Genomic DNA, 26,337 nt, shown 5'->3' on the forward strand with positions numbered 1-26,337 from the left:
ATGGCGGCCTCCGCGCCCCATCAGTGTTGCCTCGGTGGTGGCAGTGCAGCAGGTAGCAGAAGCATCCTTCCAACCAGACTCGTGGTTCCATAGATGATCGAAGATAGCTAGGCATGCGGAAAGTCTATCTTGGAAGCCTCCCCTCTCACAGGATAGCTGCAACTGACACAAGAGATGAGTCTACACACTGGGCTACCTTCAACCGGTACTCAGTAATGAAATTTGTTAAGAAGAGTGGGGTATTTACATTAGTGTTTAAAAGCGGTGGCTCGTTTTTATTTCACAGGTTACTATTCCTTGCTGTAGGGGCTGTGATTTTTGATATTTTTTGTCTAAATCAGCAAGGCAAAGCAGAGGCCACTACTTCCACCACATCAAGTGGATTTAGTGCTCACTTACTCACACTGAGCCATGAACACTTCCCAGTTCACCAATGGGGAATAGTTGAACATGATTACTACTGTTATCGGTGCCATGTGCGCAATGGTCGTGCCAGGCGCGCGATATTGAATCTTTATACTATCGTTAGTGGCGCGAGACCTGCACGACCTTACAGCAACCGTTATAGTTCCGCATTATTCTATTACACTAGGGGTGAGTTCACGTAAGGAAAGAGAGAGAATGTAAGATTAACCGACTGATTTATTAAACAGTTGAGAATCGAACAATAATCCAACCAAATGGGGGTGGGGGGAAGAAAGATTCGAGTTCAGCAGCCTGCCCCAACGTACGTTCATAACACGCCACGATAGCAGGAGGAAAGGAATTTTAGTAACGATCGCCGTATTATCAAATAGAATATCATTTACTAAATGAAGGGGTTGCAAGCATGCAACGACCACCACCAGGAATTAGCCAAAGACTAAGAAAATGCTACTGTGCGTGAATCGCTCGGTAGCCTCCCGTACTAAAGCAATAAAACCCGCAAGACGCGAAACTATTCACAATGACCTATCAGGTTCATTCTGGGCCGCAGGGCGCGAATCTACAGTGCACGTCGGCGCTCATGCTTGCCGAACTTCATCTCCTGGAAGCGGCACCTCCGGTCTCCGGCACGGTCACACTAGAACTGAGCTACTGCTCCTTTGTCCACCATCCGTCCGCGGAGGGTGGTTGGCGCCCGTCCGCGAAAAACGGGCGCGCACCTGAGCTGGCCAATCATAAGGCCGGAATTTCACAGGGAGGCGACCTCGCGACGTTAAAATTGAGCAGAAATAGCGTTTACAAGATTGGTAAGGCAGGTTGGGGAACTGAGAACAGGAGAAACTTTGGCCACTACTAAACATTTAAACGACACCACGTGCTACCCTGGCGATCGGAAAAAGGATAAGAAACGTGGAGCCATCATGGCTGCTAGGAAGACTGCTGCCCTCGCCCATAAATAAAGAAAATTCCTGGCGCCAAGCTCCTTTCACAGATCAGCGTGAGACAAACTGTCAAAATCGTCAAATAAATCAGGCAACCCATAGAAATTATTAATATTACCTGAATTATTATTTTACCGAGTACCAGAATGCTGGGATTATAAATATGAAATACGAGCACTGAACGGTGAATGAAGTGCACGTCTTTCATGTTTTCTGTACGGTCTGCAGCGGTGAGGGTGGCAATGTCATCATGTGTGCCGATTTTTCCTAACTCTAAGCTATCCTAGCGACTTCAGAATTTCGAAAGGTTGCCTTTCAGAGGCTTTTTTCTGCTGGTTCTGCACCCAAATACTTATCGTTGCTTTATACCTAGTCTTCTTTATGACACCCTGTTTTGTCACTAGCATGATGGTATTTCTTGGCTTCCATGATGTCATTACGCCTTGCTTGCAGACCTGGGTGCTCAGTCATTCTCCTGTGTTGCAATAGCTTCTGTGTTTGCCGAAACCTGCTCAACATTTCCTCCCAGCTGGCAGTGTACTGGTCATTGAAACAGACGGTCCGTCTTATGGGAACTGCCAAGGTAGAAATTGGACGAATTTTTAGTGTCCACTGAGGATACTGTCCTGGGGCATAAGAAATGATAATGCAGGAAATTTTTTGTTGTTTGTGTCCGCCACTTAACTTAAATAACTTAATAAAATGTTAGAGGCAGAAAGAACAATCTAAATCAGGAGTGGCTAATCTTTTCGGGAGGCAGGCCAAGAAGATATACCCGTGGGCCACATTACCAAAAGAAGCAAGAAATTTAATTTATGTTTTGAAAAAAATAAAACAGATCAGAGGAACAATGTATTTACTAGGTAATTTTATGAAACACGATGTTAGTGGTATGTCTGACTTTGTTTGACTGAACTAAATGAGTCACTGTTGATGCCTACTGAAGTTGTAGCTAAATGCAAGGAGTTTTGCAGATGAACATCAGTAATTCATGTCCTCATTTGTGATCTGAAGTAATTCATCTGACTAAAAAGCTGTTCACGCTAGTGACTCCTAATAAATCAATAAAGCATGTCTGTCGGTAAAACGTAAGACATATCTTCTAGACCAAACTGATAATGCACAACTCTTTTCCTTTAACTGCGTATAACGTCAGTAGTGGGACAAAGTGGGCATCAGAGTGTTTTTTAGTGCGGGTTGCCAACATGAAGGTTAACTATACATGGAGGTAATCTGTCCTGAGAAACCTTCCCCCACTCATCCCCCTCCCCCTTCTCCTCCCTATCTCTCAGGAAACCTCCAACCCACCTGCACCTACTTACTGATACAGGTCCACTTTCACACCTGAGTTATTCAAGTAGCCCCCTCCCACTATATCAATTTTATTGACTAATTAGTCAAATATATCAATTAATTAAACCATCCCCCGCTGGAAAATCCCCCAACGATCCCCTCCCACCACCCCTACCCGGAAATTGGCGGCTCTGTGCTGGACAGGAAGGATTTCATGACAAATTTAATTCTATAGCTGAGGGTATACTGTTGATTTATAAAAAATTCATTTTGCAATGTTTGGATCTCTCATGCTCAGCTATGTAATTGAATTTCTTGTCGTTAAATATTTCCTGTCCAGCACAGAGCCGCCAATTTCCAGGTAGGGGTGGTGGGAGGGAAGGGTTGAGGAACCTTCCAGAGGGGGAGGGTTTAATTAATTGATCAATTTTAACGAATTAGTCAATCAAATTGATAGAGTGGGAAGATGCAGGTCGAAAAGAAGTAATTAAATCGATCCCTTTTTTTATTCTGATTGCACAAGGAACACCATCACAAAATCATCATCATGTTTAATTACACTGTTAAAAATCTTTCAGTTGCAAAGCACGTACCATCCACTGTCCCCTGTCCACTGGCCTGCACCCAGTGCCAGCTCATGCCACTGCACACACAAGCTTCTCAGGGTCCTGCAAAACGATGCGTTTGTCAGCAGCCACATCACGGCATGGTGTTCAAGAGTATCCGCTTGGGCCCCATGACTGACAGACCAGATGTCATGTTAATCCCTGAACAAAGGTATCAGGTGGTCGCAGCAACCCTTTGATACTTGACATCTGGGAAATTCCTGTTGAAACATCTGCTCTCTCTCTTTCTCTCTCTATCTCCCTTTCTCTCTCTAGTCCTGTAGCATGCTACTGCCTGACCTTAATGCGCCATCAGTTGTGGTTGGCCCATACTGCAAACAAAGCAGCATTTACCTGGTAAACCCCTGCAGAAAACCGATGCATGTGAGAACTTCTTCCAAGGCTAATGCCTGACAGAGAATCGATCCAGAAATATTGCTGAAGTCAATAAATTGATTGAGTAATTTATTTCCTGTCACGTGATCATGATGTAGGGGATATGACAGGAATGATAGCTCTCCAATCGATACTCTTTGTCATTGAACATGAACTGCTTCAAGGGTTATTACATCTAGTGTTTATGCAGAAAAAAAATGGCTCTGAGCACTATGCGACTTAACTTCTGAGGTCATCAGTCTCCTAGAACTTAGAACTAATTAAACCTAACTAACCTAAGGTCATCACACACATCCATGCCCGAGGCAGGATTCGAACCTGCGACCGTAGCGGTCACGCTGTTCCAGACTGAAGCGCCTAGAACCGCACGACCACACCGGCCGGCGTTTATGCAGAATATTGTGACACATGTAACTTGAAGATGTCACTGCAAAAAGAGAGAGGAAGAGCTTTTGCAGATGATGCAAGAATATTTAAGCAATTCTGAGGAATACCACCACCGCACTTGAACATTGACTCTAAAAGGAAAGATCGCGGCACACTTGTGAAACGATCCCTGAGAAAGTTCGCACGCTTTTGTCGGAAATACCCTTCTGCTGCTTCAGTAATTACTGAATCCAATTGAATATGTCTCTAAATAGACTCTCAAAAAGATCGCTGCACAGTTGTTCGGTTCTATTTTGCGATGTATACCACCACAGACTTTTAAAAAAGACTGTGACAAAATTATGAAACCTCTCAGTCTTCCTCCACTATTATGGAATATTTGCGCGCATAAACAAATTAGGTAAATTGTTTAATGCCTCAATACATTTGCAAATGTTGCTTTAAATAATTTGTTTCAAATACACTTGCACAAAAAACACTGCACTGTCTTCCCAGGTGCATATGGAACAGAAATACATTAGAGCAAGCACACCGAAAATAAATCGTACGGAAATATCTATTATAAACTGAAACTAAAATAAATGAATGGAAATACACCACATCGAAACACTGAAGACGATCCTACATCACGTAAATAATACTGTTAAATACACTATTACATCAGTTTGTTGCACAAGGCGCAGTCGTAACTTGGCACCCACAAAGTGATGGCACGTTTACCAGCAGCCGTAACTCGCCACAAGAGTCAAGTGGCGACTGGAAGTGGGGTTTTCCGACTGGATCTATGAGCATGTGAAAACTGTGGCCAGCCAGATCAGCACCAGCTTATCCTGCATTCATGTGCAGGTGGGGTAGAATGCCGCACTCCTATTGGCTCACCAAGTAAAATGGCGGGTGGAGTGGGTAGAAGTTATATAAACCCTCGTCATGGCACAGTCAGTCTCATTCTGCTATCGTCCGTGGTGGGTGCAACTCCACTGTGTTCTTCTCGCTCGTGTGTGTGTGAGTGTGTGTGTGTGTGTGTGTGTGTGTGTGCTACCGGGTTATTTGGAAAAAAATGAAGCAATCAGCAGCAACAAGCGGCAATGGCAATGCCAGTGGCAGCAAATGCCTGAAGCAACGGGAATTGTCAGGTAAGCATATATTTAATTTCATAGCATGAGATTGACATTCGTAGTGTATATTTTTGTAAAACGTTTCACTGTATCAAGTTCAGATTTCGAAGTAATCGTTTCATAGTATCAAATCATTATGTGTTCAGATTTAGAAGTTAAGAAAGTTTCATAGCACATGTGTTCAGATTTAGCTGTTAGTTTTGTTGTTATTGTTTCAGCATATATCCACCAAATAGTGGAAGAGCTGAAGGTAGAGGTCCAACAATGGCAGCAGCAGCAGCAGCGATATCATTGTAAGTAGTATATATATTTTTCATTGAATACATAATACGATGTTCCTGTTGTAGATCATTTCGAGGGGCCAAAATCGATAAATGTTACTTTTTCAGTAAAAATTTCGTATTGCTGCAGTATAAGCCATGTATACATAGTTTCTTTCTAAAAAAATTTATAATTTATATAATATGTTGTTGCTGTTGTAGATGATTTTGAGTATCAAAGTCGATAAACATTACTTGTTCTCATTTCATGAAGAACTTCGCATTGTTTCATTATACATAACTGTTAATTTTTCCATCTCCATAGTACTGTGAATACATAATTAAATTGCATCATATATGCAGTTGGTGTACATTCCTTCTTGTAGATGATTTCCTGGCAGACAAAGAAGGGAACAGAGGGGTGTGTGCTGAAGATATGCAGGAGCCATTGCGGATCCCATCTAAGTGTATTTCTAAAAAGATATATTTGTTTCCCATAGTTTTTATGTCTATATATTTTTATTATTAGATCATTATTGTTGAAGGCAATATAGAGGGCTGGACAGATGGATCTTTCCGATATTCAGGCAATGACGAAATGCCACAGTGAGTGGAAGAGATAGAGGAAGATCTTAATTGTTGTGAGGAGATGAGGGAGATTGCTAAAGAACCAGAGCGAAACAGGTAATACACACTCTCTCTGCTTACAAGTAATCAGTATTCATTCTTTCCTTGCAGCAGCAGGCAATGTCTAGTACGTGTTACCTATTTTTTTTTCGTTATTCTACAGCAGATGCATCACGGGGCAATGCACACAGTACACCATGCCTTGGGTGCTGGGGTGACGAAACATATAACATTGAGACAGGGTCCTGTGTGGCATGCTTCACCAGCAAGAGCATATAGTCGCTGCATGGGAAGCCGCAGCTGCTGCCGCCGCGTCCGCCCCTGCTCCCGCTGCCACCACCCCAGCACCACTCTGGCGTCCATGGACCACCCTCCCTCAGGTCAGCGGGTTGCAGCAAACAGGCTGCTCACACTGACCAAACTCTGCAGCGTCTTCTCCTCCTCCTACTCGTCCTCCTCAATCATGTCCTCGTCATCAATGAGAGGTACATGCACCACTGTGCATACCCCTCAACACATCACGACAAGCATCTTCGTCACCTAATGGCAGTTCCCTCTCCCGTCCTTTTAGTCAAGGACATCACGTCATTGACACCATACTGCAGTTAGAATACTCTGTGGATGCAGATGGCTTTGAGCAGCGAAGCTCGTTCACAAGGATTGAGAATTCGGCAGGATAGGTTTCTAAGAGCATGCCTTTTGGTCGTGGAAATGGAGCTCCTCAATATAGTCAATGATCTGCGGCATCCCTCCACTAAATGCAATGTGGTGCTCTGCATTGAACTGTCGCACTGCCCCCCTCCCCCCCCAACCCCCTCACAAGTTGACTCAGGCATTGAAGAGACAATACTTCATTGCCTTTTGGGGGGGGGGGAAATGGTGTGATAACGTGGAACATGTCAATTGCCAAGTGGCTTTGTGAATCCACCTCGAGTGCTATAATGGACTGGTTTTCTGAGATCGGAAAGAGAGGGTCAGTTGAAGCACTCAGCTGAATACTAGACCTGGACATCCACACACATGTCTATGATCTGATTAAATGAAGGGTCTAGTTATATCAAGCTCCCTAAATATATAGCTGAAAGAGAACATGCATTAATGTCAAAAATGAAAAGGATCAGGATTGTTTTGCATAGTCAATTCTGACTTGTTAAACAAATATTAAAGCAAATCCAAAGTGCACATATCGATAAAGTAGATACTTTGATATTGATAAGTCTTATAAATTTGATTGTATCAAATTCCCCATCAAGATCCAAGACATACCTAAATTTGAGGTGCAGAGTACCTGGAGAAGAAAAGCAAGCCAGGTCAGCAGGACGAGCATATAGTTGTCAGACCCCTCCATTTCTCAAAATTTGACAGTGAGTGTAAGATGTACGTAATCATGCTGTTCGTCTCTGAAGGTGATAATTATCATTTCGTTTGGATCAAAGCCATGTCCCGCTTTCATGCCTTGCAGATGAGTAAGCATAAGGCTAAACAGCATATTTGCATAAGGTGCCTCAATTATTTTTCCTCAGACGAGGTATTAGTGGCACATCTAGTTGACTGTGCTTCCAAGGATCCAGTACATGTTATTATGCTTAATGAGGATAACAAATTCATAAAGTTTAAAAATGCTCACCACCAGGAGCGATGCCCGTTTGTAGTGTATGCAAACTGTGAAAATGACCCCACAGCCTCATATACCACAACGCAAATCATATATTGAGCTCGAAAAACTTGTACGGGAGGTTGATAAGTTTTACAGTGACAATGTTGCCATTACCAAATTGAAGGAGAATGAAGATTTGTACAATAGCGCATTTGACTGCCATATCTGTGGCACATAGATAGAAAAGCAGAAACTCCTCATAGGGACCGCTGTTATAGTATGGGAAGTTCCATGGCACAGTTCACAATAGGTGCAACTTGAAGTAGCTAACAAGGCACATACCAGTTTTCTTGCTTGATTTAAGTGGGTGTGACGCTCACATTCTTGTTGAACACTTGGCTGATTTCAGCATGGAGAAAGATAACATTTTTTTTTCCTACCTGAAAGCGTCAAGAAATACATTTCATTCTCCAAACGAGTGACGCCAAGAATTATGCACTGTTTCCTCGACACGCTATGTTTTATGCAGGTGCCACTCAAGAAAATCATTGAAACTCTACCTCGGGAAGATATGCTTATCACTTGACCTGAATTTCTCAATGAGGAAGAGTTTCAACTTACGACTAGGAAGGGGGTTTTCCCATATGAGTATGTGGATAGTATGGCAAAACGCAATGAAACCAGGTTACGCTACATAACTGCATTCTCCAGCAACCTTACACAGGAGGAGCATGCTTTGAATGTGTGGTGGGAATTCAACATTTCCACTTTAGGTGAATATCCATGGCGTTACATGGATATGGATGTGTGCTTGCTTGTGGATGTTTTTGAGAAATTACAGAATCTATACATGACCACATATTCTCTGGATCCTGCCTCTTACTACATGACACCAGGGTTGTCTTGGGATCCAATACTCAAGAAAACGAAGTGCAGCATCAAATTATTGATCGATGCTGACATGCTTCTTTTCTTTGAGGGAGGGATCCATGGGGGACTTTGCCAATTTGTCCATGGCATGCGAAGGCAAATAACCAATAGATGGGTGACAGGTTCACCGCATCCCTTGATTTGAATTATGTAATGTACTTGGATGCAAATAACTTATACGGGCATGCCATGCAACAATCACTGCCGATTGGGAAGTTTCTAAGGGTGCCCAAAGACGAATGCAAGGGATTAGGTGGAAAAATCGTGGGGGGGGGGGGGGGGGTATGGCAGCCAAATCTGATGTAGGGTATGTAGTGGAGGCAAAACTCACATACCCTATTAGCTTGCATGATGCACACGCTGATTTGCTATTGTGTCCAGGGAAAATAGTTCTGCAAGAAGGCTCCACCCAAAAATTGATGACAACGCTGTGGAATAAATGGAGATATGTTATTCATTATCACAATCTCTAGCAATGTCCCAGCTTGGGGATAGAGGTAGTTAGAATTATCCAGGTCCCCTGGTTGAAGGAGTATATTGATTTGAATACGAGACAGCGAGCTTCTGCAACGTGTGACTTTGGGAAAGATTTTTTATAAATTAGTGAATAATTCAATTTTCAGAAAAACACTGGAGAATTTGAGGGAGCGACGTGAAATTTTGATTAGAATCGAATGGGATGGGCATTATGGCGTAAGAAAATGCATAGCGAGACAGAATTTGAGTAGGTCACCGTATTTAATAAGAACTTTGTTGCTGTGGAGATGGCGAAGACTGCACTAGAGTTTACAAATCCCATTTATGTGGGGATGTGGATATTAGACCAATCCAAACTCCACATCTACCACTTCCATTATGAGTTTGCAAAAACTCATTTTGCAGTTCTAAATTACTTTATATGGATACAGACAGCTGTATCTATCAGGTGAAGAACTGTGATTCACAGAAGTAATAAGCAACCATAGTAATGAATTGGACATGTCCTTATACGCAATCAATAATCCTTATGATACTGTATCACAGAACAAGAAGGTTATCAGCCTTATGAAAGACGAGGCAAATAGATTTATGATCATGGAGTTTGTAGGTTTGCAATAAAAAATGTATGCGTATCGCACATTGGAAGGAGCCAACCAGAGGGGGGGCTAAAAGTATGCATCATTTGGCATCGAGAGCCCTCTCTATCGAAGACTATTTGTGGTGCTTGTACAGCCATGTTCGGGGTGCTGCACTGCAGCAAACTAATATTCGATTGAGAGGACACAAGGTGTGTACACTGTGCTGCAGTCTAAAATCGGCCTGTTGCCTCAAAATGATAAAAGGGTCATTTGTGATGATGGGATTGAAACTCTCCTGTACTCACACTACTCACTTGTAGCGAAAGAATGGACGGGGGACTCTGAGGACTCTGATTGAACGAGAGGGACAGAATGCACGAGAGAGAGAGAGACAGAGAAAGAAAGAGAGAAAGTGTGTCTGCAGAGCAGTATATATATATATATATATATATATATATATATATATATATATATATATATATATATATATATATCCATATACATATATATAGCCACCTAAGTCAGATAAATTTTTACGTGTATACATCCATATAGCTCACAGTAATCAATAGTTCAGAATTATTGTAAAAGCTATGGTACTGGGACTGTGAAACTTAGTTGTAGTAGTAAAAAAAAAGTATCTTCGCATGAGGTTTTAGTGTAGCTTAATATGTCTGGAAAAATGTTAAACATTCCAATCCAGTGATACTGGAAAAAAAACTATCAAAATATTCCCAATCAGTGTTACTGTTGTAATATGTAAGTTAAAAAGTATCTCTACATTGGAAAAGCAGAGTGAAATTGCGCCTGAAGAACTATGCTGTACCTCAAGAACTGAACTGTACCTCAAGAACTGAACTGTAACCTCAAGGATCAAACTGCATCCGTGTGAACTGAATAAATGAAAAAATTCTGTACCATACCTCTTTGTTATTGTTGTTATTTGCAAAGAACCTATCCCCTATTGCATTATGGATGCATATATAAAAGCCGTGCAGGGCACAAATGACATTAGTTTTTCTGAAGATGAATGCTGTTAACAAGGTGATTTTTTAAAATGGAAGATAACAAAATATATAGACTGGTTGCATGGGGCACCTCGTGCAGCACGGATTAGCTTATGGGAGCAGGAGGCACGTGACTATGTCCCCTACCAAATGTCTAAAATTACATCTCCTGTGCTTGAAGAAAACTATAGACATATTGCATGGGTAAAACTGTATACTATCAAAGGAGGAACAGGATGAAACGAAAAGTACACAGAGATTGTGAGGTAAAAATTCATTTATTTCTCATCCAACTTAAAAGTAATTTTACATTTTCATAAGCAGACACAGTAACTCTATTTTCACGCACCTTCTTCTTGAGTCGATGGAGAGCAGGAAACCTGGACAATTCCAGGTATTCGATAGGAGAAACTTGAAGAGTCGACGCATCCTTGAGATCTTCCCCTTCCATTTCACATAGATGATGGTATCTTTGTGATTGAGTAACCGAAGCGACGTCACCATATCGTCATAGGGTATGCCAGGATCATCCTAGTGAATTCCGTGGTAGAAATGTGTTAGCCACTTTGCGCTCTTCCGTGTCTTAGCACACTTCACATACTTGAAAAACCTTGATGATGCAATGTTTGCTCAGAATGTCTCTATTACACCTGAATCTGCTGTGTACACTGCAAATGCAACATCTTTAAAAATGAACTGCCTATGCTCACCATCATAGAAACACTGAGCGTCTGCAACGACGTTAACACCTTCAGATGCCTTTGTGGAATATGGTACAGCACTTGTTCGTTTATACAGTTCGTTGCACAACACCAGCGAGCCTGCAGTAGTGAATCACAGGGTCACGTAGAACTAGAGCATATGCTGCTGTGTTCCTGGAAATTTGTCAAAGATTCGAATTTAGTTCATCGACTATAGGTCCAGATTTAATTATCTCATTCTCTTTTGAGCAGTCTATTACGATGATTGGCGCCAGCACCTTGAATTTGCGTGTACTGAGTAGACATGCCTCCTCTTCATACTATGAAGCACGGAACCTTGAACATATGTCATATGCTACACTGTATACATTTTCACTCCAATGCAGGTATAAAATATCATACAGGTAGAATTCAGCATTCAGGTAGACTCTGCCATTAGTTAACTTGCAGTTGTCTAATACAGTGGAATCATTTGCTATATTCCCTCCTCTATTGGTTTGAAACCCAAGTATGATGAATCTAGGTGTCTCTAGCTGAGACGAGGTTGTAATAGACCTCGTTTGTCTGCTCGCAGTCAGTAGCACTGGGTACCCTCACGAATGGAATGTTAGTGATAGATATGTAGTGGAATTCAGAACTTTTAGAGGCTTCAAACGCTCCTCGTCTGATACACTGATGTGAGGCACTTTCTGTGTTATCTTGCTGATTGTGATCATACTCTTCTCTTGAGCTCCTTAGCAGAATGAGTTCCTGTTTGGGATCCATAATAATCTGCCACATGTACTTAGTAGCCCATAAGCATTTTTAGAGGTATGCTCTCAGTAAATCGTTTGTACTTTGCGACTGTTCTGTCTGTCAGATCGTCTATGAAACATCCCTAATTTTCTAAACCATTCAGATCCGAGGAAGGAGCAGAGATACACGTTTTAAAAGTTGATATTATGTCTACATTGGGTGTACGGCTAATCTCGACTGCGTATATCATGAAACAGGAATGCTAAGGTATGGTTTGTAAGGTTCGATGCCACTGTAGCAGTACCACCTCTTCTCGTAAATGATCCATCGCGATATATGAAACTCTTGCATGGGAGGGTTAAAGTGACCTGGTGCTGGATGATAATCCCAATTTCATGGTTCTTGTTTAAGGTGGTTGATGCATAAGGATTAAGTCAGAAGTATTTCTGGTGTATAACACTCTTGTCATATTCCAATGGGGTAGTTACATCAAATGATGTCAATGTGCGGCTTCAGACCCAATGATTTAACGAATGGCGGATTTACATGTAGGCCGACTAGGCACGGGTCTAGGGGTGGCACCTTAAGGTGGGGCGGCATTTTTTGCTCTGCACTCATTTTAACCTTTTATGTTTTAAAATAACTACGCTTATAAATGACAAAAATTCTAATATTGTTAAACAACTTGCTAGTTTAAATAACCCTTAAGATCGAAATTCGATAATACAAGCTTGGAAGTATACGTAGTTTACTTGGTGACTGAATGGAAATTTAACACTGGGTTTCTGTCTGGTATCATCTTCATGATTATTCAAAGTACACTCCTGGAAATGGAAAAAAGAACACATTGACACCGGTGTGTCAGACCCACCATACTTGCTCCGGACACTGCGAGAGGGCTGTACAAGCAATGATCACACGCACGGCACAGCGGACACACCAGGAACCGCGGTGTTGGCCGTCGAATGGCGCGAGCTGCGCAGCATTTGTGCACCGCTGCCGTCAGTGTCAGCCAGTTTGCCGTGGCATACGGAGCTCCATCGCAGTCTTTAACACTGGTAGCATGCCGCGACAGCGTGGACGTGAACCGTATGTGCAGTTGACGGACTTTGAGCGAGGGCGTATAGTGGGCATGCGGGAGGCCGGGTGGACGTACCGCCGAATTGCTCAACACGTGGGGCGTGAGGTGTCCACAGTACATCGATGTTGTCGCCAGTGGTCGGCGGAAGGTGCACGTGCCCGTCGACCTGGGACCGGACCGCAGCGACGCACGGATGCACGCCAAGACCGTAGGATCCTACGCAGTGCCTTAGGGGACCGCACCGCCACTTCCCAGCAAATTAGGGACACTGTTGCTCCTGGGGTATCGGCGGGGACCATTCGCAACCGTCTCCATGAAGCTGGGCTACGGTCCCGCACACCGTTAGACCGTCTTCCGCTCACGCCCCAACATCGTGCAGCCCGCCTCCAGTGGTGTCGCGACAGGCGTGAATGGAGGGACGAATGGAGACGTGTCGTCTTCAGCGATGAGAGTCGCTTCTGCCTTGGTGCCAATGATGGTCGTATGCGTGTTTGGCGCCGTGCAGGTGAGCGCCATAATCAGGACTGCATACGACCGAGGCACACAGGGCCAACACCCGGCATCATGGTGTGGGGAGCGATCTCCTACACTGGCCGTACACCACTGGTGATCGTCGAGGGGACACTGAATAGTGCACGATACATCCAAACCGTCATCGAACCCATCGTTCTACCATTCCTAGACCGGCAAGGGAACTTGCTGTTCCAACAGGACAATGCACGTCCGCATGTATCCCGTGCCACCCAACGTGCTCTAGAAGGTGTAAGTCAACTACCCTGGCCAGCAAGATCTCCGGATCTGTCCCCCATTGAGCATGTTTGGGACTGGATGAAGCGTCGTCTCACGCGGTCTGCACGTCCAGCACGAACGCTGGTCCAACTGAGGCGCCAGGTGGAAATGGCATGGCAAGCCGTTCCACAGGACTACATCCAGCATCTCTACGATCGTCTCCATGGGAGAATAGCAGCCTGCATTGCTGCGAAAGGTGGATATACACTGTACTAGTGCCGACATTGTGCATGCTCTGTTGCCTGTGTCTATTTGCCTGTCGTTCTGTCAGTGTGATCATGTGATGTATCTGACCCCAGGAATGTGTCAATAAAGTTTCCCCTTCCTGGGACAATGAATTCACGGTGTTCTTATTTCAATTTCCAGGAGTGTATTTTGAAGGAAGCTGTCAGGATGGCAATCTACAATAAAATGTTTGAAACGTTATCATTCCAAAAATGTTGTCAGCTTCTACTTAACCCTACCATATTTTCCCCATGAATACTTTGGGACCCCTGTAGATGCTAGGATAAACTAATCAGCAGTTTCTTAAATACTTTAACATGTTTTGGCCTCAGTATGTAAAACCCGACTTTACTTAAATTTCTTATAGAAATTACAGGGAATTATCAAGTCAGCCGTCCATTACTGTAATTAATGTGAAAGCTCTGTGGTCATCAATCTGAGCTTTGATTTAATGACACCCACTTAGCAACAGAGTTGCTACTGGGAATGTTTTACATTTTTAAACACATGTTTATACGAAAAGAACATAAGCAGAGTATCTAATAATGTGTGAAATACACTTCATAACAGTTTCATCATTTTCATCTTCTCTTCAGGTATTAGGCAGGAATTGCCTGTTAGAGTATCCATCTCTATCAGGGTCTTCCTCTGTCTCGTCTCCCATGGCACTTATAATTTCTTGCCTTTAAGGGAAGTCTCCCTCCATGAACCATGGACCTTGCCATTGGTGGGGAGGCTTACGTGCCTCAGCGATACAGATGGCCTTACCGTAGGTGCAACCACAACAGAGGGGTTTCTGTTGAGAGGCCAGACAAACGTGTGGTTCCTGAAGAGGGGTAGCAGCCTTTTCAGTAGTTGCAGGGGCAACAGTCTGGATGATTGACTGATCTGGCCTTGTAACAATAACCAAAACGGCCTTGCTGTGCTGGTACTGTGAACGGCTGAAAGCAAGGGGATACTACAGCTGTAATTTTTTCCCGAGGGCATGCAGCTTTACTGTATGGTTAAATGATGATGGCGTCCTCTTGGGTAAAATATTCCGGAGGTAAAATAGTCCCCCATTCGGAACTCCGGGCGGGGACTACTCAAGAGGACGTTGTTATCAGGAGAAATAAAACTGGCGTTCTACGGATCAGAGCGTGGAATGTCAGATCCCTTAATCGAGCACATAGGTTAGAAAATTTAAAAAGGAAAATGGATAGGTTAACGTTAGATATAGTGGGAATTAGTGAAGTTTGGTGGCAGGAGACACAAGATTTTTGGTCAGGTGAATACAGGGCTATAAATACAAAATCAAATAGAGGTAATGCAGGAGTAGGTTTAATAATGAATAAAAAAAATAGGCATGCGGGTAAGCTACTACAAACAGCATAGTGAACGCATTATTGTGGCCAAGATAGACACGAATCCCATGCCTACTACAGTAGTACAAGTTTATATGCCAACTAGCTCTGCAGATGATGAAGAAATTGATGAAATGTATGATGAGATAAAAGAAATTATTCAGATAGTGAAGGGAGACGAAAATTTAATAGTCATGGGTGACTGGAATTCGAGTGTAGGAAAAGGGAGAGAAGGAAACATAGTAGGTGAATATGGATTGGAACTAAGAAATGAAAGAGGAAGCCGTCTGGTAGAATTTTGGACAGAGCATAACTTAATCATAACTAACACTTGGTTGAAGAATCATAAAAGAAGGTTGCATACATGTAAGAATCCCGGAGATACTAAAAGGTATCAGATAGATTATATAATGGTAAGACAGAGATTTAAGAACCAGCTTTTAAATTGTAAGACATTTCCAGGGGCAGATGTAGACTCTGACCACAATCTATTGGTTATGAACTGCAGATTAAAATTGAAGAAACTGCAAAAAAGGTGGGATTTTAAGGAGATGGGACCTGGATAAACTGACTAAACCAGAGATTGTACAGAGTTTCAGGGAGAGCATAAGGGAACAATTGACAGCAGTGGGGGAAAGAAGTACAGTAGAAGAAGAATGGGTGGCTCTGAGGGATGAAGTAATGAAGGCAGCAGAGGATCAAGTAGGTAAAAAGACGAGGGCTAGTAGAAATCCTTGGGTAACAGAAGAAATATTGAATTTAATTGATGAAAGGAGAAAATATAAAAATGCAGTAAATGAAGCATGCAAAAAGGAATACAAATGTCTAAAAATGAGACCGACAGGAAGTGCAAAATGGCTAAGCAGGGATGTCTAGAGGACAAATGTAAGGATGTAGAGGCTTATCTCACTAGGGGTAAGATAGATACTGCCTACATGAAAATTAAAGAGAGCTTTGGAGAAAAGAGAACCACTTGTATGAATATCAAGAGCTCAGATGGAAACCCAGTTCTAACCAAAGAAGGGAAAGCAGAAAGGTGGAAGGAGTATGTAGAGGGTCTATACAAGGGTGATGTACTTGAGGACAATATTATAGAAATGGAAGAGAATGTAGATGAAGATGAAATGGGAGATACGATACTGCGTGAAGAGTTTGACAGCGGACTGAAAGACCTGAGCCGAAACAAGGCCCGGGGGTAGACAACATTCCATTAGAATTACTGACGGCCTTAGGACAGCTAGTCCTGACAAACCTCTACCATCTGCTGAGGAAGATGTATGAGACAGACGAAGTACCGTCAGACTTCAAGAAGAACATAATAATTCCAATCCCAAAGAAAGCAGGTGTTGACAGATGTGAAAATTACCGAACTATCAGTTAATAAGTCACAGCTGCAAAATACTAACACGAATTCTTTACAAACGAATGGAAAAACTGGTAGAAGCCGACCTTGGGGAAGATCAGCTTGGATTTCGTAGAAATATTGGAACACGTGAGGCAATACTGACCCTACGACTTATCTTAGAAGAAAAATTAAGGAAAGGCAAAGCTACGTCTCTAGCATTTGTAGACTTAGAGAAAGCTTTTGACAATGTTGACTGGAATACTCTCTTCCAAATTCTAAAGGTGGCAGGGGTAAAATACAGGGAGCGAAAGGCTATTTACAATTTGTACAGAAAGCAGATGGCAGTTATAAGAGTCGAGGGACATGAAAGGGAAGCAGTGGTTGGGAAGGGAGTGAGACAGGGTTGTAGCCTCTCCCCAATGTTATTCAATCTGTGTATTGAGCAAGCAGTAAAGGAAACAAAAGAAAAATTCGGAGTAGGTATTAAAATCCATGGAGAAGAAATAAAAACCTCGAGGTTCGCCGATAACATTGTAATTCTGTCAGAGACAGCAAAGGACTTGGAAGAGCAGTTGAACGGAATGGACATAGTCTTGAAAGGAGGATATAAGATGAACATCAACAAAAGCAAAACGAGGTTAATAGAATGTAGTCGAATTAAGTCAGGTGATGCTGAGGGAATTAGATTAGGAAATGAGACACTTAAAGTAGTAAAGGAATTTTGCTATTTGGGGAGCAAAATAACTGATGATGGTCGAAGTAGAGAGGATGTAAAATGTAGACTGGCAATGGCAAGGAAAGGGTTTCTGAAGAAGAGAAATTTGTTAACATCGAGTATAGATTTAAGTGTCAAGAAGTCGTTTCTGAAAGCATTTGTATTGAGTGTAGCCATGTATGGAAGTAAAACATGGACGATAAATAGTTTGGACAAGAAGAGAATAGAAGCTTTCGAAATGTGGTGCTACAGAAGAATGCTGAAGATTAGATGGGTAGATCACATAACTAATGAGAAGGTATTGAATAGAATTGGGGAGAAGAGGAGTTTGTGGCACAACTTGACGAGAAGAAGGGACCGGTTGGTAGGACATGTCCTGAGGCATCACGGGATCACAAATTTAGCATTGGAGGGCAGGGTGGACAGTAAAAATCGTAGAGGGAGACCAAGAGATGAATACACTAAACAGATTCAGAAGGATGTAGGTTGCATTAGGTACTGGGAGATGAAGAAACTTGCACAGGATGGGGTAGCATGGAGAGCTGCATCAAACCAGTCTCAGGACTGAAGATCACAACAACAACAAAGGGAAGTCTCTCACTCTCCATGCTTTCTAGATGTTCATTCCATTTTCTTCTGTAATCTCGAATTCTATCAATGAGGCTAAAGATTTGCAGTTCTTCTCTAATATCTTGATTTCTTAGCCTGTCTTCTCTTGTGCAACCTTTTAACACTTCTAAGGAATTTCATTTCTTGTGCCTGGGTCTGGCTTTCTTGCTTCTTGGTAATCACCCATGTCTCACTTACATAGAGCAATGTGGGAACTGCAACAGGTTTGTAAAATTTAATTTGAGTGTCTTTCCTGGTTTTGTTTTTAGGTTTCTGTTAATTATTCCACATACCCAGCTGAATTTACTAAGATTAATTTCAATAGCTCTGCTGCAGCCATATGTCATTTCACATACGAGATAGTTGAAATGTTTTACGTGCTCTAAAATCTTCTGATCTTTCACTATTTTGGTTCTGATTCGTTCTTTCCCCATGAAGGCCATTGTCTTAGTTTTTCTTTTGAAATTTCCATGTTAAATTTTGCACTTATTTGTTTTAGCATGTACATTCCTTTCTGAAGGTCATCTTCCTTATCTGCTAGGATCACTGCATCAACGGCATAAAGTAAATTATTTAAAAGAATGTTCCTGTCTAGGTAGATGCCTTTCTGAAATTCTGATTTCCATATATGTATTATTTCATTAGTGTAGATTTTGAACGAAGTTTGAGAGATGCAGCAGCCTTAGCATACCCCTTTGTTAGTTGGTATCTCGTTAGATGTTTGAACATTGAGATCTAGAGTGATATTCGTGTCTTGATAAAAACTATTTATTGCATTTAGTAGATGTTTTGGATATCCATGATTTGTCATTATTTTCCAAAGTTTCTATTGACATTTTCAAAAGTATTTTAAAGTCAATAAAAGCAATGTATGTTTCTTTATTATACTCTCTCCGGTTTTCTATTATTTGCTGTAGAATAAAAACTGCATCTATTGTGGAGCGTTCATAACAGTTTAAAATTTTTTATTTATTTATATACTTAGTTACTTTTCAGGCGAAAAAAGAAGAAACCAACTTCCGTTTGTCTCATTTATTGTGCTACAGTCTGCACGTTATCAAAGTTCCCACTCTGTGCAGTTGAATAGTACGTGCCATTACAAATTTTATATTAAACTGCTAAACTAAGCTTATTTTCTTCAAGGAACCATTTTTATTTTATGTTGGAACAAAAGCTGCATTTGAGTGTAGACATAACTGCAGTGTTCACACAAATGACAACACACCACATTAATTGCCAACAAGACTACTTAAACTTTGTAGTCTGTCTTCTCTGCCCACAAAAACCATTATAAGAATAAGTGGGATAAGAGTCGATCTAGCACACCTCACTGCAAGAAATTACAAAAATTATTTGCTTTTTAAATTAGAAAGACATTGTCCAGAATATTCAGAACATTTTTGGGTCCCAGCTAAAATTCCGGCGACACGGGAAACAGAAGCCAAAAAAGGGACTATCACGGTTTCTTTACAAGACGAATTCCAGCCAGCAGGTGTGCTTCTACTGTTCACTGACAACAGAGAAACAGCCGACAATGAAATTAAATTATTCTGCATTGTCGTTCTTTCATAGCACAGTTATGTCGAGTGATCTCTGAGTTGGTCAGTTCATTGCTCCATGCTTAAAGGAAAAATCTTTGTGCTCGTGTTTAAAGTAAAAAGCCTTGTGTTCATGTGCAGTGTAGTACGATTGGAACTGGATACAGTCTTTCTTTCCTTCCTTTCACAAATTTTTTCTTTTGTTTTGACTGTTGGTTGACAATCTTTAAAGTTCCTTAACATGAATAACAGTAAAAAAAAAAGCAATCGTGCAAAATTAAGAGGGGGTTTCATTTCGGTAATTATCGAAGGAAAGGCGAGAACGAGAAGCCAATGCTGTAAAAACGCTTGGCAAAAAATGTTGCTGGTTCGACTTCGAATTCAAGTAGTCCGGATGATATTTCTTGCACTGCAGCTGTTGTAAAAGACGAAACAAAAGTTACAGATGAAGAAAAGCAAATTGTTCCTGATTCCGAGTTTCACAAAAAACTAAGTGTCGAGTCAGACATCGTTAGTAATGAATCTGCAGAATGGTGTGTCAGTGAATCAACAACCTACATTCTCTTACAACGTGGCGTTAATCAAAATTGTAACAGTGATTTTTCTAATTCAAGAAAATCAATAGGCGATAGAACCAGGTATTTGAACAAAAATGTATTTTACTGTAAACTTTTAAATTCTGAATCAACTTTGCGTCATTTTCTTGTATACTATTGTAGCACCAGAGTTGTTTTTTGTGCCCCTTGTAAATTGTTCAGAGGTAAGGCAACGATTGCTACTAATGTTATTGCAGATTGGTAAAATATTTCTAATATTTTATCTCATCTTGAGAATTCACTTGAACACAAAAATTATGAGTTATCACACTTAACAAGAAAAATTCACTTGGAACAGTAGATAACCATTTCGAGTCATATGTTGAGACAGAAAAATGTACTGGCGCAGTGTGTTGAAATGGGTGCTTGCAGTAGTGAAGAAGCTAACAAGTCGTGTACTTCTCCTACCTGGACACGTTGAAAGATTCCATTCATTACATAATGGTCAATTTATGATGTCTCATGAACTTTTCTCGCAGAGCACATTGAACGATATGGAAATCCAGGGCAGGGACATACAGGTTATCTTTCTTCAACAATATGTCTGAACGAATAAAAAGAATTATGATAAGTGAAATAAAACAGGCCAATTATTTCTCTTTAATAGTAGATTCTACTGCAGACATTTCACATATTGATCAATTATCTTTCATATTAAGATATGTGAACAAGAATGGTGAACCCGTTGAACATTTCCGTCTGTTTTTACCAAATCTGGGACACAAGTCCGAAAACTTAGCTGAGGCCATACTAAAAGTCCTATCTGCAATTTCCACTGATATTACTGACTCTAGAGGCCTGTCATATGACAACGCAAGCAATATGTGAGGAACCTACACTGATTTGCAGGCACGCATTAAAGAGCGAAATTCGAAAGCACATTATGTGCCTTGTGGAGCACAGCCTTTGAATTTACTCGGTACTAATGCTGCAAGCTGTTGTTGGGAAGCGTGTTCATTTTTCAATGTAGTGCAAAACCTTTATGATTTTTCTCTGCTTCTACACAGCGCTAGGATAAATTGCTTTCTTTCATGAAACCAGGAAGCAAAACGCTAAAAAGGTTAAAAAACGAGTTGGTCAGCAAGAGAGGAAGCGTGTGTAAGTCTATATGAAAACTGGGAGGGCGTTATCAATGCCCTCACACATATTACCAATAATACGTTTGAAACACCACTTGTGTGAAATGAGGCTTCATCTTTATTGAATCAACTCAGCAGACTAGAAACAGTATTCATCATGACAGTTTGGAAGGACATACTCGAGAGATTTAATAGTGTAAATCTGAACTTGTAAAGTGTAAATATTGATACTAAAATAGTGCATGAATTATGTGAATCACTTGTAGGCTTTATTGCATCTATTCGTGGCACGTTCGACTATTATGAAAATAAATCCATGGAGATTGTGACTGATATAGACTATGAATGCACATATAAAAGATCACGAAAACGCAAACTGCATGATGACGAAGAAGCGGACTGTGAGGAAGTTTTTCTGACTGTAATGGAAAAATTTGTAGTCGAAACGTTTCTCCCAGTACTCTACAACTTGTTCGCCGAATTAGTGAGAAGGAAGGAAAGTCATAGAACACTTTCGGACTCCTTCACAGTTCTCAGTAACCTTAAGAACAGTCCACCTGACGATATTGCTGAACGTGCAGAAAAACTCCAAGCGTCATATGACACAGATTTAGAGCCTTCTTTTCCTAGTGAATGTGTACATTTCGCGGAGCTTTTGAAATCTTCTGAGATTAGTGATATACCAGTCGAAATGAGTAAATTTTTACGAAAAGAGAGTTCCGAGTTTCCGAATGTTGACATTATTCTTCGAATATTTATGTGTATGGCACTTACAAATTGTTCAGCAGAACGCTCGTTTTCGCCTCGTAAAAGACTGAAACCGTACCTACGTTCTAAGTTATCTAAGGAGAGAATGAACGCCTTGTCCATTCTTCACATCGAGGCCGACCTCCTAACTGCTAACCGTCTGAACTATGAAGATATGATTAACGAGTGTTCTGCCGCCAAAGTCAGATGCGAACTTTGTTGACTGGTTTTAAAAATTTAAGATTATAATGTGATTTTTATTATAACCTAGAGCACATTCATTGGATTTACGAACTACGTATTACCTGTTTATTATACACTTGCCGATGGCAGAAAGCGGAACTAAACCTCATTTACGTGCAGACTTTACCGAAGGCACCCGACAATACTAAACAATACCCGAATGACCCAGGCCGCTCGGCGCTGTACGGTCAAGTCATACGGATACTCTAATACATTACAACTGATGCGTACTCCTGGCGTCTGCTGAAATGTATAATTATCGCGGAAATATGCGTTATAGGAGAGTACGCTCAGATGAAAAAGTGTTAATAAATAACGTAGTTCAGTTCTGTCGATACATACGTAAAAGCTTTGCTAATACCGTTAGAAAGAGCTATGGTGAGAGTAGCTGCAGTACAAAACTGTTCAGCCCTTACATGGATTAAAGGTATTGTGTGCGTTTATTATGCAGCATCTAGTTACACACACATGCTTTACACGTTCACTATTAGATTATAAAGCAAATTTGATTTTTCACACTAGTCTGTAAAATTATGTAATAGCAAATTCAGTTCTGTGTTTGTTCGTCTGTATTTAGTCATTAGTTAGTGCACCGAAATCTCTATTTCATTTTCATTTCTTTTGCTTTCCTACTGATTCATTTATTAATACCGAAAGTGTTTTTTTATCTGCTACACATTCAAGTTATTAGATAATAAAATTAAAATTTAATTTAATTTTGAACGCATCTCTGTAAAAGTACGCATTAATTTCTAATGTATGATTCGTTCGCTTCAATTTTTAGATCGTAACACAACTTTTTATTTTTATTTTCAACGGTTTAGTGTAAAAGAACGTATTAAAAGCGAATGTATAACTAAAATCCGTTGCCTCCTACACGCTCTGCTAAATTTTTGTGCCATAAAAGAAAAGTTATTTTCCTTGTGTTCGTTTCTGTTGTCTTTAGACAGAAGAATGTGTTAACACAATGCAGTTTTAAGTTTGTTTTATCCACTGCCGTACTCAAGTACAGTTCAGGAGTCATATTACATTTTGATTGAGCGCGACTAGATCGCTGACGCGTCCTTCATAACAACGAATAGCAGGATACGGAAACAGCTTTCAGCGCTCCCACCGAAAACGGCAATTGTGAAGTAGTCGGGTAATACTTATTACTTAAAACATGTTTTCTTGGGGGGGGGGGAGGGGGCTCTTATAATATGGTGTGCCTAGGTGCGCAAAATTTTTAAATCCACCACTGGATTTAAGAAACTTGTAGTTTGCACTTATTATAACCTTGTTGTTCTGTTGTAAAGTGCACGTTGTGTACTTTGGTTTTATACCTTACGCCCATCGCGTCTTCGTTGACAATGTGATACTGCTGCGATCTCCTGACTCGTTGAAACTCGCCGCCGCCGCTACTGGGTCTTTGCATGTTCAACGTCGTCGCCGGTTCCGCTTTGGATGTAGACGTACAATGATTTTCTCGCCGCGAAAATCGACAAGTGATTATCCTGGTCCACAATACGCAGTTCACATAGTCTAAAGCCCGAGGTGTTACTGACAGGTAGATAGCGTTGATAGGGGTCTCAAAGGTCTTATACCCTGTTCCCACTGATGGAAAAAATCCGTAAATTATATGAATCAATCTGTTATTGAGATAGGAGTTCGTTGCAATGTTACACTCACCGCAGATTGTACTGACAGGAAGTATATCCATTGACTGGTCAGACCTGAAGAATTTATTAGGATCCTTCTTCAAAACCTGTCCTTTAGTGAAAATCTTTTCTAGTTAAAATCAATCGTTGCACTAGTTGTCTTTATTTTATTTTTAAGTGTATTGATGTTTTCACATAGCGCAATCTCTTTTTCAGACCGTTTTAAAACTTGGTTTAAATCGCCAATGTCGTATGAACCGGGTTCCATTTCCACAACTTGTTTTCCACCATTAATTTCCAGATGAAGTTTGTTGTCAGCCTCTATGATATTCGGAAAGCAGTTGTAAGTCTCCAGTCCAGTCAGCGCAAAACTCCACTCCCCATTGCTTAAACCAATCACTGGAAAGTAATTCGCACGTAATACTGACGACTTCTCTTAAAGGCAGAGTATACTATACTGCTTCTAAACCTCGACTGACGGGTGGATGCCTATGCATCTCCTTAGGTATATACTTCTTCGTAAACGTTACGAGGAACATGATGCACAGATGCCCGCATAAATAGGTATTAAAGTATTGGTAGCGATGAAAATTCTAGAACGCGCGTCTTCCGTCGGCGAAGTATCGTTGTAAGCCTTCAGGCGAGTCGAAATAGCAGATGTTATTTGTATTTTCCTTAACATACGCTACTCATTGTGTTCCTGGTCTCCCAGCAACATCTAAATTCACAACTCTACATTCTCCGGATAATGCTGAATTTTTTCCTGACAAACTTGAGCAGATGTGGGTTTGCAAGCATTCTATCCGGTAGACTAGCTAACGGGCTTTTTTGTTATTTATGAAGAGACCTCGTCCTTTCCTATATAGTTTGAGATACAGACCTTTCCCGATGGCTTCTGTTCCATCATGCGGTTATGTCCTCTTTCCTCTTACTTCCTCTACCTGTTCCTGGGAGTTTTGTGTGTTCTTCACTGTTCTGGCAATATTCGCAGCACCGCCAGCCAGTGAATCCACCGCTGAGAGATCTGCGAGTCAGTAATGAGGAAGGGGAGAATTCCACTTGATGTCTTGGGCATCGGGAGAACCCTTGGTGCTTTAACCAGTTCTTAATGCTTTAGGGCACTTTTAGCTGGATACATCGCTGTCGGGATACAGTTTTTTAAACATCCCTTCTTCTTCATCGTTGTCTTCTTCTTCTTCTGTGCGTGATGTGCAGTATTCATAATTTGCTTGAAATTCATCACCCCTAAGCATAACTTAATTTCTTCTTCTGCATATCGCCTTGGCTTTATCAGCTAAAATTCGATCTGTGGCTTGACGTCCTGAGAGATCTTTACGTTTGCGTATGCAATGTCGTGTTGAAAACACGCCTCGTCAAGCAGGATAATCTGCTTATCACCAAGGGCCTAACGTCTTTCAAGCTTTGTACCAGGTCCGCAATAGTTATACACCGGAATGTGCAATTCCACTGGCAGTTTGTCTAGAATACCACCGCCTCCTGTAATGCTTCTCCTGTCATACATGTTATGCTAGTGTGCTGGTTGAGCTCTGTGCACCCCATTATACAGCAGATCATCAGCGTCAATCCAGCTGTTTTGTGTCCCGAGAAAACTAAGGCATTTAACTAGAGCTCTGTTCCCTCGACGTCTTATGACACCCGAAATTTCAATGCAATTGCTATCCTTTAAGATGTAAGTTCTGGGATTTGTTCTCTGCGCTTTGAAAACTGTGAATATCTCACTCAACTAGTTTGGGAGATATGACTTCTCGAATGCCGTCTTGTGTTTTGAGATATGCACCAAATAATCTACATTTAATTTCTGTTTGCGTGGATCCAGCAGTTTACTACGATAGTACACAGTATCCATGTACCCATTATCACGAACATCGACTGGTCTCATTTTTATTGTGCTATATTTGGCTCGATTATATTGTGCAATTATTTCTAGGAGAATATCTACCCATTTGTATGAGCTGCGAAGATTAAATAAAACACATCCACATTCGACCACACCTTCAGGCGGCTGAATGTTGAGTAGTGATGTATTTCATACCACTGCATCACGGTCTTGAAATACCTATTGCAAAACTCTCAACCGTGATCGGTTTGGAGGTTGGCCGGGCCTCAATTCATCCCTGTCTGCAACAAATGCACCAACACAATCGCGACATTTCTCCACATTTTTGTTTTAAGAGGTAATGCCCAGGTAAATTTGGAGTATCTATCAATAACCATTAAAATATATTTGACTCCATTGTTCTCATGCGAATATTATCTCATATCTACAATATCAGCCTGCCATTACTCATCAG

Source organism: Schistocerca cancellata, chromosome 5, assembly GCF_023864275.1.
Source record: "Schistocerca cancellata isolate TAMUIC-IGC-003103 chromosome 5, iqSchCanc2.1, whole genome shotgun sequence".
NCBI classification, from domain to species: Eukaryota; Metazoa; Arthropoda; class Insecta; order Orthoptera; family Acrididae; genus Schistocerca; species Schistocerca cancellata.